The sequence below is a fragment of the Battus philenor genome, unplaced genomic scaffold (genome assembly GCF_028537555.1).
Source record: "Battus philenor isolate CCGP_79_NKW_IND1 unplaced genomic scaffold, ilBatPhil1.0.hap1 SCAF_5, whole genome shotgun sequence".
Lineage (NCBI taxonomy): Eukaryota > Metazoa > Arthropoda > Insecta > Lepidoptera > Papilionidae > Battus > Battus philenor.
The window spans coordinates 8,341,203-8,358,345 of NW_027181715.1; the positions used below are offsets into that span (position 1 = coordinate 8,341,203).

General features: G+C 31.7%; 2 protein-coding genes across 4 annotated transcripts in view; one reads left to right on the forward strand and one right to left on the reverse strand.

Annotated features, from left to right (window-relative positions):
* The window catches only part of LOC137929923 (uncharacterized), a 97,849-nt gene that overhangs the window by 47,851 nt on the left and 32,855 nt on the right, over nt 1-17,143 (reverse strand). The gene's annotated exons all lie outside the window — the stretch shown is intronic.
* Nucleotides 1-17,143, forward strand: part of LOC137929924 (tetraspanin-4-like) — a 67,800-nt gene that overhangs the window by 29,473 nt on the left and 21,184 nt on the right. For 2 of the 3 annotated variants that reach the window (XM_068773063.1, XM_068773062.1), the window contains exon 2: nt 332-414. The exons of the other annotated variant lie outside the window; for it this stretch is intronic. The gene's annotated coding sequence lies outside the window, so the exon portion shown is untranslated. The remainder of the gene's footprint in view (nt 1-331; nt 415-17,143) is intronic. 3 annotated transcript variants of the gene reach the window in all.

Sequence of the window (17,143 nt, forward strand, 5' to 3'; positions counted from 1 at the left end):
TCGGCTTCGTAGAGCGTTATTTCTGTCGCAAGAAATACAACAACTGAAAAAATGTCACATCGGTAGTGTGGGACAGAGATAGTGCTCTATGAAGCCGAAATAAGCTGATTGTCTCTTTCCAAAGGTCGATGTACAATATTTATCGCCGGGTACTATAATTTTATATTTTTAAATCAATATTAATTTATTATTATAAATAATTTATTATAAATAACACACGTCGCAGTTCTCATATTTACATATGACGTTATAATGATATGTAAAAAAGTTATCAAACCATTAATTACTGGAAACTTATTTACATAGTTTATAAATTGACATTTCTTTTCAGAAAGAAACTCTTCCCATCGAACTATTGTTTTCCGGCAATGAAGATATTAAGAATTCACCAGAACAGGGAGAAAAAACTACGAGGTATTTTAATCTAGCGAAAAAAATTAAAGCAGATTACCTTTCATACCTTATTAAAAATTTTCAATTTATTATTCATTGCAAAAGAAGAGATAATCACGACTCGGTGTATAAGAGTCTGTTGTTTCTGCACAGTTAGCGAATTTTGTTCGGAAACAATCCAATTGTTGTCCGGTTTCGTTTGCTACTATCATATTTCATTTTTAAATTGTGAATGTGGATTTTGGCAGACATGAATATGTAAACTTAAGTGCAAAGACAATTTTATTAAATATATTTCTTCTAATGACTCATAATGACATTGAAATCCGTTTGGAAATGTCAATGTTATATTTTATAGGTTCGACTACATCGATTTATTAAATTTTCGATAATATTTAATAATTTAAATATTATAAAGAATAGGTCGATTTAGATAATGGTCGGATAGCTCCTATTGCCATATAATTTCATAGAAGATAACACCTTGGGAATTATGTATTCTTCTCTGGGCCAATTTTTTATTCTTTAAATTAAATATGTAGTAGGACTGAGTTTCTTTCGCTGAAATTTACAGAAATCAATAAGAGATGTAAGCCGTCGTATATTGAATAAGGATTTTTGAATGTGAATTTGTAACTATTGTTAGCGCAATTTTTGCTCAAGTATATAAATAACCAAATCAACTTTTTATACCTACTAAATATGAAGATATTAATATTTTAAAAGTTGAGATACTTGTAACAATACGGTTTAGTTGTAATAATATTTCTTGCGACACGTGCCTTCGTGTAGACCCACAAGCGTGCTTTAGTTTTCTAGGTTAACGACTAGTGCTATTGAGGTGTGGAAAAACAAATCTAACACAGGATAAATTACGACTTCCCACCGCCATGAATTTTATTCCCTTTCGTAATATATCGTAAGCGTTACGGAATATATATATATTATACATATATATATTTATATATATATGCAAAACGAATTTTTTATAACTATTCATAATTTTTTTTTGAAAATGGATCAAGCTGTCTGTTATTTTTAAATATGGTGGACATCATAGACTGATAGGCGCAACGTAGGAAGTCCTTATGAAGACATCTGTAACATCGAGTTTCAGATGGTCATCACGGGATCTAACCAAACGCCTTGAAAGAATCGCATAAAAAAGAACAAAATAATTCTTTCTTCAATAGGAGTGGCAGTGGGTATGGTATATAGCGCGTAGAATAGTTGGCCACTGGGGCCTTACCGTGCTGAAGTAGAGACTACGGTCCGACAAAAACAGCGTGAGACCTCAATCCATAATATCCAATAGATTCAGACGTTACTTTGCGGAAGTTCACCCTAAGTGAGAAAAGGACTAATATATAGCTACTTCCACTATGCAACAGTAGTCGTGAATGAAGTGCTCGACAGCCCGCTCGACAGCCCGCTGATAAATGCGCATACAGCAAACAATGTGAATTACACAACTACCATCGTTATTTCACTCAACACGTGTTTCACCCTTCCACTGGGCATCCTCAGGAGTAATGTTACACCGACTAGTGCCACACACCGAGTCTCCAATCCATAAGGTGGATCGACGACTTTGTTAAGATCGTCGGTAGATGTTGGGTGTAGGCGGCTTCTAACCGGTCCTATTGATACGAATACTATAGGAAAGGCGACTGTAGTGATGATGACGAAGATAATGTAGAAACATTTTTTCGAGTAAATACTACTAATAGGAATTAAAAAAACTACAGATTCTTTCACAATGTTTTAACTTTTTTGCCCTTAGTATAATATTATATTACTTTTAGAATGTATGTCCTCATCAAGATAGTAAACTGAGTAAATATAATCAAAATAAAAAAAAAACTAAAAATGAATATGCAAAACTTTAAACAAAGTTTAGCAAACAAAAAAATATTTATCAACAAAAAAGTAATAGCTCACTTTATAAGTATATTACAAATTCATTTAAAAATAAAAAATAACGCAGTACTTCAAAGCGGGCGTAAACTAATATGCGCATAAAGAGAGGTTCAGCTCGACTGTTGCCTATAGCGTGAACAAGAGTTTTTTAAGCTTTCTCATCGAGAAATTCATTAGAGGTTTGCAAAGGTGTGGTTATTAGAATGACAAAGGGTCGTTTAGCCGAAACTGTGAAGTAGACGCAGCGCGGGTTACGATGTCGATAAGGCACGGGCTCTACTATCGGTGAGATTGCTTTTTATCCAGGGGTCTCGACCTCGTCGGTTTAAGCGCGCTTACCTACATTCGTGTTACTAAATCCTACCAATACATAAAAGTGTCTATTGAATTTAGGTGACAATAAATCCTCTATATCCTTATTCAAAAAACATTAATATATGCGGACAGAATTCTAAAGAGTTACCATAACACGGAATCTATCCAGTGCAGCACCTGTTTTGTGTTTGTGGTCGCCATCTCGAAATAACAAAATTTTTTGTTAATAAATTAATTAACTGCTTGTGGTGCCACGATAATCGAGATGGAGTTTTTTAATACGCTCACTAAATACTCCAAAAAGGTATCAAATTGTTTCTACCTTAGTCATCCTCATTTCTAAAACAACCTATAAATACTTTTTTTCTACGTAAGTAATACACGTAATTTCGTAAATACAACACGAAATTGCCTAAATAAAAGCACTAAAAAATCCCATTTTGCTCGTGTTTTTATATTGGTCTTGTTTGCATTCAGAGAAACAAATTGGCGACGTTTTATTTTTAATACGTTTTAAACTAGGGCTTTCATTCGGCGTCTATAAAATGCTGACGAGTCGACTGTAGCTCTGTTGAAGCTGGAAGCAAATTGGATTAAGTGCTTTTCAGTAGATTATCAATGTTTGAAGTTTGTTTCAATTTTTAAACATTTATTCATTGAAACGATACTAGTTTTACTTGTAACTATTAATAAAATTAATATAATAGTTATATCTTAGTCATCATTTTTACGATTTATCTTTACAATAGTTATGTTACAAAAATAAGTATTCTATATTATAATTGAAATAGGATAAAACTATGTTAAGGTAAAAAAAGCAAAATATTTATAACCCGAGAATGGAAAATTTCACATACAAGAAAAAAAATTCTTTATTTTTCACAGCTTATAATTTACATGATTATATATATGGTTTATTATATATATGGTTTGATTTAGAAGTGCGTAATGATTTCATAAGCTTTGTTAACTATGATATATACGTAATGAACTGTTTATGACAAAGAAATGATATCGTAGAAGATTTATTGATGTTTTGGCCTATTAAATAGTGGTGCTATTGCAAAAAAAAAACACAATTAATTGATTATGATTTATTGATATAATAATACACATGTTGTACTTGTGCGTCTCTGGGAATTATATTTGAGTAGAGTGAAATTTATTTTCGACATAATTATATTACCTTGCAAGCAAAATATATCAATTCTCTCGCAACGTTTATTTATTATACGAATTAATTTAACGGTAATACTTGATTGTAAATAACAATTGTTTTTAATATTTATTACTGCTATAAAAGTTAAGCGGCAATGCGCGGTAGCAGCAAAATTGATGCGCCAACAATATTTAATTTTCCAGCTATTTATTCATTAAAAAATTCATAATTTTTAATTCAACACGTTGGGGCTTACGGCTATTAAAATTTGATAGTTTTTGATATAAATTAAAATTAAGGTTAAAACAGCAGTGTTCAAATAAAAAGGTAACGAGCGATGTATGTAATAAGAGCTGCGATGGATCGATTTCTGAGATGGATCACATTTTTGTGAATTATTATATAATACATACATAATAAAATATAGAATATAGTATGCAGCATAACATAATCTAGTATACAAAGGGTAAAAGAAAACATTGTGTAGAATTGGGACGTACATGAACCAAAATTCGATGTCCATCCGTCGAATCTCCATTAGGCCACTACGCTGACTCTTCGCGTAAAAGAAGGCTTGTGTTTTTAAAGTGGAGTTATAAAACTTCATAAACAAAAAACGGGAATATGTAATCATTATTTTTAAAGGAAATGAGTATCAAATATATAATTTTTATATTGGCCTATTTATTCAGAAACGTCCCTATAATGTTTATAATTTATTATCTATTAGAGAGAAGCATAATCAATGACACGAAACCCTTAACAAGTGACCATTTGACCTGTTTTTATTATAGGAGCTGCGATGGCGTTTTCGCACGGTGTTCTCATAAATTATTTTTAATTAGGATTTTTGTTGTCTACTTATATGATTAGAAAATTTTGCAGAAGTTTAAAAAAAAATTACCCAATGAAACGATATTAAAAAAAGTAATTTAAAAACAATTTTAATGCGATTGAAAGGCTATTAGATGGATTTGTTGAAAACCGACATTAAGCTTCTATATTGCTACGTTACAAGTAGTTTTATTTGAAATAGTGGTTGCGGATCGCGTGTCAAATGCTAGCTTAGCGATTGTGGCAGTGCTGTTGGTGGTATGGCGTGCTGGGCGGCACTATCTGTGGAAGCACGCGAACATTGCACAAGGCATTGTGCAGTGTTACCGTTTATGCGCCACAACTCAGTCCTACGTCACTCCGGTATCGCGCTTCCGGCATTTGCAGCGAACACGTTACTTCGCCTATGAACTAACGTAAATATGCTAAACGGGGGTGAATAACCTTTAGAACGATTTTCAGCATTGATTTTGCACATAGCACTTATGCGCGTTCAATTCGTAGCGTAGAAAAAACAATCATAAGTTACTATATTTTGTAAGACATAGGTATGGATTATCATTAACATATTGCTACATCGCAAGTAATAATTAAAATTGTAATTAGAAAGTTTTAATAGGAATAATAATTTTGAAAATAAATAGGTCTTGATACAAAATTATTTTTACGGAAACTTTAATTATAAAAGTAGATATAGCATTATCGTACAATAGATAACTTATTACTTATTAAAAAATCTTGATTGGATTGTATATGTTGTTTGGTATCCTGTAAATTTGCACTCGTTTGCGTAATGTCAACAAGTCTACATTCACTGTGCACATATTCATCGAACGGAGATTATTCGAACCCGGCTTTACTCAAAGAGTGTTATGTAAACAGCTAATCACATTATAATATCCCTTTAGGCATTGTGAAGCAGTAAGCGGATCAAGTGACCCGTGACTTGACATATAACGAAATTAATCAACGCTTAGATTAAATTATAGTCAGTTCTTGGACATTCATGACTAATTTTGATTTTATTGTTACTTTTTTATTTTTAGATTTTTTTCTTCTGCGACATTTTTAAGGGAGCAGACGAGAATAGCATTTTGGGAGATTTACTTTTTAAATATGATGTTTTATTAAAATGCTGTGTGAATTTGTACTACCTTTTGGCGACCGATAACTTGGAGAAGCTAATAGTCACTGGAAAATAGAGTGCAATAGAGCATGAGACGCAGCCCAATATGGTGATGTGATCAGATCTGTATTACACTGGACACCGTACTATATAACGCCTTACAGAATAGAGAACAAAGCAAGGAGGCGAAGCAAATTTTTGAAAAAAGGCACTTATATTTATAATGTCGATAAAGCTTGATCTGGGTTGCGAAATATTTATTCGAATCAACTCTGTATAAAATAAAAAACAAAATCGTATCTGCATAGAAAATAGCTTGAAATTTTTTCTTCTTTGAAAATAATAAAGAAGTTACATTTAAAAGCTCTTATTAATGATGTTATTTAAATTTTAATATTTTCAATTGTTTGTGTTTGAACAAAATATAATTCGATGAGAAGATACTTTATTACGGTATTGTAAGATAATTTATTATGAGGCAATTTTAATTAAATCTGAAGATAAACATATCCAGAATAATAACATTTACTGACTTAGCAACATAATTTAAATCAGAATATTAGTAACAGTTTGTAAATCTAAAACAAGTTTATGTATTTATTTCAGGTTTGCGCAGACGGAATCTATTTTTAATCCGTAAAATTCCACCAAATACGATGTAATTCCATTGCGTATTGCGAAACGGAACATTGTAACGTCATTGTAACATTATTGTCGTTTGACATTTAAACAGAAGCCGTAGCAGTTTACACGCAACGGCTCAAGGAGTGGTAATTTTTGTTAATTTATTTACTCTTTGTATATAAATCCTTACCCTTGTTACTATTACTAATTTGGAACATCAGAGAGCAATGGCATTAGCGTACGACATTATCGAAGTGCGGATCGTTAGATATCTTTCGGATTTTGGATATCACAATGTTTTGCTTTGAGATTTTTGTATATTATATATATAATATACAATCAGTCATGATGTGTCAATATATTACTAAAACACACATACATTCGTACTTAATATTTTAAAAAACTGTATCTTCATGAAAAACTCTGGACAAATTAATTATTCTCTAATTTTTTGCGGGCATTTAAATTTAATGCATATTGCCAATTTGTGTTTCCTCTTAAAATTATGTTATGAATGTATTATTAGTAGATAAAAAAGTACAATTACATCAATTACACAAAAAATATGTATGTATATTAGGAGAGTTAACACTTCGAAATCGATTTTAAATAAAGAATGCAACAATAAACTAGTTCGTGTTTCATATTACGGAGGTTAAATAAATTCGTCCCTGGGATTTGTGAAAACTTACGGCTGACGTGTCGCTTACGTGACTTAAAGCAGCGAAGCCGCGGTTTGTTATCAGTAAAAACAGACTTTAAGACGCATAGTAAAGTTATTACAGCTGTACAATATCCATGTATGAATAAAATCACATTACAAAAATATGGTTCGCGTAAAAACTTTTTTTTAAGAGAAATCGCGATGAAAGAGTCATGCGCTTAAATAAGGTGGTATTTAAAACATTCATTACACTTTTTTTTCCTAAAAAGTGACTTCATATGTTATAAACATAAGTTATGGAATTTCAGTATGAATATACTTAAAATATAAGTTATTTTACAACGGTCTCAAATAACACTGTCTTGTAAATGTGACCGTATATCCACGGATAATGGGAACATTTTTTTTATCTGGAAAGCATCTCGTTGACAGAATGATACCAAGGTGCCAAAGTAAGTACAGGTCCTATAGTACAGATAACGTTTCAAGATTTTGAATGCTTTAATTCTATGCCAAAATTTTAATATTCAAGTTGACGTAGCATCTTACGCTGGATGAGCTTATAATTATTAAAAAGAAATAGTTGAATCGTGATAAAAGTATGTAGCATGTGACTTATAGCTTATAGCGTGTTATTTCGTTATCGTCGCTAATTCATTAGCGAATTTTATTTAAAATGGTGTCCATGTTGTTGTTATCATATTACTTAAAATACTCTATAATTAATTTTTTTTAGCCAGTTTAACATTTATTAATTTAGTCTGTCTGAACAGTTGTTAATAAGCCAAAAGTTTTTTTTACCATGCAACTAAATAAAGGCAGAATAATTTTAAAGAACAATATGCTATTCAAGGCATTATCTTTTTCCCACCGTTTATATATTATTTTAATTAATAATATTTGTAAACTTTTTGATTTGTACAAAGAATCACGAATAGTTTCTAAACCATCATGTGTAATAATAAAAAAATATTTTTATTAATATAGTAAAAAGAAAATATATGAGTAAACAGCAGTGACTCTGGGGCTAAATTTAATTTGTTTCACGGAGAGTGGCTCTTAGGCTTCGCTCTAAAGCTTACTCTACGGACTGTGGGTATTTTTCCTTTAAATCCGTGCCCGATTATATTTTTGCGATTGCCAAAAAAAATGCAAATACGTTAAGTGTAATAAGAATTAAAATACTTTATTTATCAATGGATAACTATTGACAATAACATTTAATTAGAAAAAAATGTATATATAACGTAATGTAGTCCGTTTGATTAACTTATAATTATAAAAAAAATAATGAAAATACTTTGAATTATGTGTTATTAGCTAACATTATTAATATATTAAAATAACATTTTATTTAGAGTAAACAAAGTAACAAATTAAAGTTTAAAATTTGCTGTAATTTCCGGCAGAAACAGAATAGAATATATTCCGAAGAGCACAAAAGCAATTAGTGGAATAGTTTAGACGTAACGATAGTAAAAGCGACGATGCGCTTTTGTTTGCAACTTTTTCGAGTGAAATTTCATTATAATGTTAATACAGTGCACGATTTTGTATTAGCGACGAGTGTCAGCCTAAGCAAAGGTCCTCTTGTTAGGGGCCCTGAACCTTATCACACCATGTAGCGTCCTCCTAAGCAATGTAAGATCTCGACGGTTATTTCCATACGGTGAAATAGTGGTGTATATCGACTTGATCCGAGGCTCTACAAGCACAAATTTGGTACCTCAAAAACAACTTAATATGTTATTTCTTAGCATGAACTATGTATTTATTAAAATACATAGAAAAAGTTTAAGAAGTTTCGTAATTATGTATGAGTACAGTTGTGAGCATGACTATCATTAGTACGCGGTACTCCTTCGATAGACAAAAAACCTGCCTCCCTAACATCGCATGCCAGTTAGATGTTTAGTTATCATTGTCGAGTAATACGCTATAAAATCTATTATATAATTTTTCTTTATTACTTCTAGGAAGTCTTTCAAACAAAACCAACTTTGCATGACAACTACCTAAATAGACACATAACTTTCAAATAGTCATCGCAAATATTATACAATTTTCTATAAAAGGACATGGGGATTTCCATAGTTTTAAAGAATTAAAATTAAAATTTAACACACTTTTAAAAAAGAGTTTTGTATTACAAGTTCTGTATTGTACCTCACTGGTATAGCATATATTAGGGGGACCTGAAAGTAATGTCGTTTCTGTCGAAATTTTTTACAGACAAACCGATTGAGTTTTACTGCTCCGGAATTGAAAATTTGTATACTAGATGGCCAGTAGATGTAGTCGTTTAAATTTAACTTATGAATGCAACATTACTATAAGATTTGCTTTTATTGAATCAATTGTAGAAATTTACAGAATTTTGATTTGAATGATTTTTTTATGTTTTTGCCCTTATTTCACGCAGGCAATCGTCAAAGACTAAATCACCATATTTGCAATCGCATTGCGTTGTTTTACGTAGAGCATTTCTCAAATGGGAGGTGAACCCTCCCATAATAAAGCAACACACATATCAAGGCAATACCTCCAACAACACTTGGAGTAGAAATAACGTAACCAAGCCGCGTAAATGCGTCTATAACATCCAAGTGTTATAAAAAGGGGGTAGGACAGTCAATAGGAGGTCAATATTTTAGCTCGTTTCCCGAGTCCGACGAGGCTGTAACAGCAATCAAACCGAAACCAAGCAAGCAGCATTTTCGATATTTTTTTTAACACGCGATGCGCTTCGGCTACAATTTTCTTTGAATAAAATAAGAATGTCGCTCTTTCTCTCTTAGCATTTTTATATGTCTAAAAGTAAATGACGAATTAAGTTGTGCATCCTAATGGATGTTCACGTTAGTTATATTCAACCATATCGTTTATTTCATCGCTTTCTTTCATAATACAAAAAATTATTAAATTAAATTCAATTTTAATTACACGTATAAAAAGGGACTAAAAAATTATCAAAAAATGTCACGGTATAAAGCCGCAACTTTTTGAGCTCTGAAGTGATCATTTCTGTTATAGCACTGCGCTTCTATTAAAGACCTGTTGCCCGCTTTGAGGTCTAAGCGGCGTGCTCGGCCTTTTCATAACAGGCGTGTAAACATTTTACAAACGAACTATGCGCTGCATGTACATACTTTGGGGTCTTTGACTGCAAGACTTGTTTGTAAATCACCAAACTTGTTCACATGTAGACAGACAACAAACACAAAGTTTCTCTCATTTCAGTGATAACAAACAAGTCTCACATGTTTCCATTACAAACAGAATTGATTGTTTGTTGGCTGAAGATTAATACATTGTTATGATGTATACTGAAGCATATAGTCGAGTTGGACTAATTAACATACTTAATGTCTAATGAAATTATACATAAATAAACAAGATTACAAAGCTTTGCTGATATTTTTAATTGGATTTTTTAGTTCACGTGGTTAATTGCATTTTGCTGTGATCGAAATTTTGTGTCTTTCAACTATGCCACTACTGGTATATAATATGAATCATCTCTAAATTGCTTGAATATGCCGGACAAAGGCCTCCCCCATAGATTTCATGCTTCGCATAGCATTACTAAGTAAGCGTCATTTCTACAATGAAATTTCTATTTTAATTTACCTATGTAACGTTTCGTTTTTTTAAAATCAAAAGTGCAACTTTTAACACGCGAAGTTCAATTATGGATTTCTTATAAAGTATACAACGGTTTTTAAAAGTCTTTGCATATTTTAGAATTATTAATCGTTGTTAATACTTCAGCAATTTGAATATTAAATTGTTGAAATTAGAATTCACTATTTTACTATGTATACTCATTTTAAGTAGGATTATAGTGCAAGGCAAATGATTACTATTGTTATTTAAAAACCCCGATATTATTTCGTTGGAAATGTATGCCGATATAGGTTAGTTATGAAATAAAATTTTGGCAGGGATCAGGTCGAAAGTTATTTTAAACAATTATTATAAATGATTTAATTTTTGTAACTAATCGTAATTTATATCAAGATTCAAAACTTGCGGTAATACGCAACTTAGATATTTGACTGAACAATTTTGATATTCAACTAGTAAATTGAACATCGTGGGGAAATCAATCCGACATGGGAAAACCCTTTCGATGGGTGAGCAATAAAAGGATTACGCCGGACTCTTACCGGGTAAAACCCCGTGGACATTTTGAACGCATTTTATTAAAGCTACGATAACGCTTTTGCATACTTCTGTAGTATTAACAGAGTTGCGATTGGAAAGGGAATTATAAAAAGTTAAAATGTTCTTGAAATGATATCCAAAGAGTCAGCTAAATGACAAATAAAATAAGATTTTTTTTCAAATTTAAAGATATCTGTATCCAAGCAGATGAAGTTTTACGTAGACAACGTCGGTAGTATTGCAATATTCGGTGGGAGACGAAACACTTTGTACAATGGAGACCTGAGCGAGGGTTTTTCAATTGCATATTTAACGAGGAGTAGCAAACTCCCCGACGCGATGCGACGCCAACTGGGGGGACACTCAGTAATTGCTTAAACTATTTTTAGATCTCACCGTATACAACGTTGGAGTTGGATTTTTGATTAATTCATTTTTGCGATAAACTATTGATAAAGTTTAAAAGATGATTGTTTTGTAATGGTTTTAAACGTGTTCGTCTAAATCACGAGTATCCAACGGTGGTATTACTGTCCTCTAGTGAGTGCAAGAAGAAAATTTTTGTTTTCGTGAAAAAAAAATATTTACTGATGATTTAGGATGATTGGTTATAGGTGCAAATGCCTGAAAAGGGTTCATGTATATGTATTATAGCTCATTTGTAATGTGGATAGATATTAAATAATAAATAATTTTAATGTGTTGAGATTCGAATTTTAAAAACGTTTTTAATATTATCATTACGGCATTTGTTATTTCTGTAGTTATCGACTTTATAACATACATTACTTCACAGCAAATAAGCTATACATTCACCCATTTAAAGCTTTCACATATATCTATATCCAACCACCCTGTATACTGATGTATACAATTTTTAAACTACATATTTTGAAAAGATAGTGCTACAATTTTTTTTTGGAAAGGGTCGGGAAACTCTGCTACGATCTACGATATAATACATGCGTTAAATATTTTATATCTATATTCAGTTGTAGAGTAGGCAGCACTTAACGAGCTTTAAAAGCCACTTAACGCTGCCGTTGAACAACGGTAGCGGATCAACAGATAGCCTTAATTGACTTGTAGTGAGTTTCTCTGCCTGCCGCCAGCGATATACTACAGTCTTCGGAACAATTGCAAGGGAAGTGAACGCGACAAGGCAATAACGTATTCATTAACTTTAGACAGAATCACGCTAAACAGAGTAAAGTTAAAGCGTTTCGCAGCTCTGTTTTATGATAAGCAAAGATCCGCAACGTCATTTAAATTTTAATTAAGCCGCCTTAATTTTGAGATTCTTTGAAAGAATATATCTTCGTAAGTGATTAAAGTTTATTTCTATTGTGACATAATGTACTTAATAATATTTTGTGTTTACGTGTTCTACTACCCAATATAACCATGAAAATGTAATTACTATCTCAAATACGTTTTTATTTTATTATTTTTATAAATGTTATTCGCTGCAATTGAAACGGTACAATTAATTTTAAGTATCGTATATTATTATTCAACTATTTGGTAAACAATATTTTTAAATATAAATAAACATAGGTTACAAATTTTACTAAATGAAAATTTACATATTGATGACATAACATGTAGGAAACATCTCGGGTTGTCCCCAATTTCTAGTTAAGTGTTGAACTCTGAAAAGTAATATCAAGTAATAACTCTGGATTACATGATCAGGATTTATAACTGGAGTTATTAAAGTCGAACGAGCCTTGTGATGCTAGATAACTCCTGTCGTCTTCGTAAGACACCAATTAAACTTTGAAACTTGGGGTGAAAAGATGAAATGAAAATCGCAAATTTTTTATGAATTCTTGTTTGCAGAAATATTCTCAAATATTTTGACAGCGCAAACATAAAATCTTGAAAAAATCGAATTATAATGAACTTAACTCTCAATTTTGTTACATTAAAGAATCTTTTTTTTAATATTGACGATTTAACAAAATAAACATTTTAATAATTTTAAAAATAAAGGAAATAATGTTTATATTATAACTACAATAAAATTGTTGTTATAAGACGAATACTGTTTGTTGACAGCAATGTTAGGGTCATTAGCAAAAATAAAAAAGTATTGTCATATTTACACAGTTATTTTTATACACACATTTTACGAGAGTTTTTGATAGATGGTTTACGTCAACGTAAATTTACAAGTTTATTAATAAATAACCCGCACGCTCTCATTTTGTATTTTTTCCATCAGAGTTAATAAATTATCAAGCACCGTGTAATTTATATTTAAAGGCAACTTGTAGAACAGTATTTTTAGCAAAGTCATGTCTGTATTAATATTAAATTTCGTCTATTTATATAATTTCATTATCTCCGGTAAACGCTATAAGAATTTGTACTCAGTATAAAATTATTCATTATACAAAAACGCTTATTTGAAGAATATTTAGATGGCTATGTAATTTACAATAAGCACTTGTACTTCATTCATGCGGCATTATTAAACTGCGTTCCTTGGAAAATACTGCTTATCTTCGTCGATATAAATTATGTCTATAAGGGTGTAAGGGCACCCAACCTCCGCAATATCCCGGCCCACCCGAAGGTTGCAGGGGTCCGCGAGGCCATACAAACGGACCAATCTAATCTATTTTTAACTTAAATGCTTGTACACGTGCTTTCAGTGTCGTAAATATTATTTAGGGCTTGAGTGCGGTTTAAATGCGATCTACAAAAAAGGAATTGCTTTGATTGTATTATATTGGATGGTTTAAAAAGAAAAGGCTAAACGGCTTTTAGGCGAGCTAGTATGTACCGTAAATTTTTTTTAGTGCTCTTTTAAAAATTTATATGTATATCACGTAGAAATTTTGTATTTATGCAAATCACTCGATTTGCGTAAATACTAAATTACTTGTCAACAAAAATATGTTTATGTACACTCATTTATTTATTTACAAATTAATTTCCAGACTTTGGGATTGACATTTAATCAAGCTAAAAATGGAGGTAATTTTGGGTGTCAAAATTCATAATCAGATTTGTTTCAAACTTATATTCACATCTTTTTATACACTTGTTTTCAATATTCAGATGTAACAGATTCAAAATAAAAACTGTTAATCATGGAGTTAAATACATAGTGAGAGTTACATTTATCTCGTTCAAAGAACAAAAGTAATTATGGTATATAGCATTTGAGACACATGTCACTTCTTGAACATATATGAATTTTCCGTTTCTCTTCAATATTATCGTAGATGCTCGTAGATTGTTGAAGAATGGAAATTTTTCAAATAATGTATCCTTTCTACATACCTATATAATTACTAGAAAGGAATTTTACAATAAGTTTATTATTATGCTTTATTTTAGATTTTCTCTTCACAGCTGATAAATGTCCATTGCAAGGCGTAGACCTCCCCCAAGGGTATCAATGGGGGATATACAATAATCGCCACGCTTGGGAAGCGAGTTGTTAGAAGAAGCCGCTGCCCATTTTCTGGAAACCTATTTGTGATCAGTTGCAATCCCATATAATTAATGCACAAAGTGTGAATTATATATGAGACCGTATCCCGGGATTCTAGCCCGCAATCTACGATCACTAATCTCAGTCCTCTACCGCTGAGTTACTACTGCTCATTTCAAACATCATTTGTTAAAACTCGGTACATAAAATTTTCAGTACGTAACTATAAAAATTACTATTTATAAAATAAAACTACATTATGGTTTCAATTTCCTTGGAAGTAAAGGTATTGTCTTAAGCTGTTGTGAAAGGCCGAGATGAATATGTGTTTGGGTTGTTTCAGGCGATACTTATAGCAGATCTCTTTTACGAGAGGTCGTGTAGGGGAATACGGCGTCTATTTCTTCGTAGATATTTTTGATAGGGCTAATAAGATTGTCTAGCATATGTCTTGAGATGATTGGTGGGATTTGTGAAACACTTTTGTTAAGAAAAATTATGACGGACTAAAATATTTCCTTTGTTTTGTTTTAAAACAACAACAAAATTACGAATAATCTTCTTATTCATAAAATATATATTGTAATATACTTACATGATGGAACTCTGAAGAACAGACTTATCACTTTTTTTTCTAAATATTGCCGCAGGGAATCTCCTAATCTAATAATGAGTAATAACCCCTATTTATAATGAAAAATTATTCAATGATAGTTAATATGTTATTGTATCCTAGTATAATAATCACAGTTTATGAGAGCGCCTATTTTAATCAACATGCTGTGATAACAGTTTGGTGATTTTGTATGTGCATATTTTTTGATTAATTTTACACGAAGAAATAAAATAAAAACAAATTAATAATCAGTTATCAAAAGGGAGGAATGTTTTCGTATATTGCGGGGGTATGTACATATTATGTTGGACTTGCAAAGATTAAAAGCCCTCGATGTTCTTCCATCATATGTGTGCCCGAATGTTTTTACAAATTAGCAAACCCGATGCGAAAGCGATGGCCGCTCACGCAGCAGTGTCTCGGGGGAAAAAATTTTCTTTTCTCCTCTCAAGGAATCGAAACCCTGCGCTTTTTACTCTTTGATTTCGGTTGACGGATTCTGGGTAGTCTGATAACCAGAGTTCGAGGAACCAAGAGAGCGAGTACTCACAAGTACTGGTTTTCCGCTGCCTGTCATTACGGCCTCGGCAATAATTATTTCCCACAGCCTTATTGCCGCCGCATTAGCGGTGGGACCCTGTGTATTAACAGAGAGTTGATATCACATGTCGACACTCCTCTCTCTACTGCCTCCACTATGGAAGCATAGACAGACGCTGTGATGCTCTCCAGATAGTGTCCGTAGTGGGCTCGTTAGGGACGTCGGAAGACGCTGGATACACTGGCCGCTTCAAACCGGATGTAATGGCAATCTTTAAGGTAAGCCTATGTCCAACAGTGGACGCCACTCGACTGAAATGATCTTTACCTTCGGTGTGAAAGCGATCTAGTTCTTTTTTTTTCCAGAAATTAATCAAAAATAAAGTAAATAGAATCGAAAGTGCATTAATACCTTGATAAATTGTATGGTACACAAACTACTGTTTAAGTTCGGAATCAAACTGAGGGCTCGACAAGCAGCAGACGTGTGTCGAGTTTACTGCGCCGTCATACCGTCTAAAACGATATTGTGCCTACAGTATTTTTATCGTTTCCTGCTTTTATCGTGCGTTTATTGAGTTTTACCTTATTTAGGTGGTTCCCGAGGAATTGATTTGTTGAAGCATTTCTTTTTTTAGCGCATGTCATAAAATCGCAAATTACTCGGGTGTTAATAAAAGATTCATTTTATTAACGTGTTTGGATTACTTAAACTGAAGTGGGCTATTAGGATTTCTGTTTTGTTTCGAATGTTTCGACGAAAAGGTATAAATATAAAAAAAAGTATTTTGTTACCCAAAAAAGAACTTTTAAAACAAAAAAACCTCTTACAAAAATGCGACAGTTGTATATTTCAACTGCGTAATTTTTAAGTTGCATCTATTTTTAGATAAAGGTGTTGCGATAAAAAGCACTAAAATATTAATTATGCAGAACAAAATAATAAAATTATCAAAATATATAAACTATAAAGTTAAATCAATTTAATATAAATATAAATTACATAACTATTTTCTTCATTCTTAGAATGCCGCCACAAAAGAAAGAATTACGTGCATTTTGTGCATTCGACATAAAATGTTATAATTTAAATTTAAAAGTCAGGTCACATTTACAAACCTTTGATCTATTTTCACCATTGAATAAACATGAATGATTTTGAATATAAATTCAGTCATATCTGTGCAAACTTTTCTTATAAATATTTCATTTATACTATTTGTAAGCCGCTGCATAAAAATTAACAATATAAGTATATATATACGTACCGCAGTTTAAACAATAACTACACTTTTTCATTATAACTTAAATATTATTAGTCCTAACATTATTCCATT